The sequence below is a fragment of the Bufo gargarizans genome, chromosome 6, assembly GCF_014858855.1.
Source record: "Bufo gargarizans isolate SCDJY-AF-19 chromosome 6, ASM1485885v1, whole genome shotgun sequence".
NCBI lineage: Eukaryota > Metazoa > Chordata > Amphibia > Anura > Bufonidae > Bufo > Bufo gargarizans.
In genome coordinates, this window is record NC_058085.1 from 9,184,660 (window position 1) to 9,186,102 (window position 1,443).

Consider the following 1,443-nt stretch of genomic DNA (forward strand, 5'->3'; position numbering starts at 1 on the left):
GTATTCATTGGGGCTTTGATCCCGGATCTTTTGAGACCTTAGCAATGCACCTAGGTATGCCACTGGTGGTGGGCCACTAATTTTCAGCCTTCAGAGCATCTAACCCTACATTAATTTCAAAAGCAGTTTTAAGGTAGTGGGCATGGAACCACTGCATCAACCAACAGATTTGACTTTGGTCAAATCCTAAGGTTTGTATTCTGGCAGTCCCCTGGTTTTCACACTTTAACCCCTGTACAGGGATCTGGACTGCATGGGAACCACTAGACCGCTACCTCCTACAGTAGTCAAAAAATGTAGTCGGGAACAGACTGAGGTCAGGGCAGGCAGAGTACAAGTAATCCAATTAACAGTCAGAGGTCTGGGCAGGCAGTGAAGGGTCAATACGGGGGCAAGCACAGGCCAGGTCAGGCAGCAAAGGGTCAGAATCCAGGAATCAGACATAAGTCAGTACATGGCAGAAAACCTATTGCTCGGGCACTCTCCCATAGGGGAAGGTTCCTTAATTATCCTGAGCTGGCCAGCCATAGGATGGTGTGAATTAGGGTGCATGGTGGCTGACCCAGTGGGAGTGCATGTGCACCCTACAGGTAGAGAGAGAGGCCTTGCTAGGAAGAGCAGACTGGAGCCTGACAGAGAAGGGTAACAGAAGACTCTGGTGGCCAGAAGCTGCAGAAGACCAGGGAAGCACAGCCAGGGTTGTAGTGGGGTGGTGGAAGGCATGGGCTGCCGATGTAAGAAGTAGTATGTTACAAATAATTTTGAGCTGATTTTGAGATTCCTCATTTTGGATACACCTGACACGGGCACAAGAGGTCCAGAGCCTTACCAAAACTGATAGCCTCCAGCTTCTGACAGGTCTTTAAACATGGAAAACCCTTCAGAAACATCTGTTCCCCTTTAGATTACGGTACAAAGTCCAACCACAGCCTGGAACATAATAACTAATCTCTTGATTGGATGTTGGTCACATTGTTGACAGTGCTATTCCCCCACTCCTGCCACTTTGGAAGTAGTTTGGTGCACACAGTGGCGCCCCCTAGCTCATTGCTATTCAGCACTATAACTTGTAGTCTTGCCGACCCATGGATGGGCAGAATTGCAGTTGACTTCCCCACAATGGTCCGATGTTTAGTGAAGTGCAGAGGACGAGCTCCATCTTGTGCGGAGCTGCAGACGTCTACTGTCAACGCGTCTGCTGCACTCTATTCCTCGACTGCGTGGGAGACTTGCCCAGAGCAGGTCACGGGCACCGGACACGTCTGTCTGATGCCGACTCTCCCAGAACCAGTTTTTGGCTGCCGTCCGCATTTTCCCACAAATATATAGAATAAAAAAAGTGTGAGGACTCATCGAGGCCTAATCCACAGGAGACCCAGGAGATCAGAAATCCAAACAAATCAGCGGGGTTGTGTTTCCTCCAGGCCATTCATTCTTTCTCAC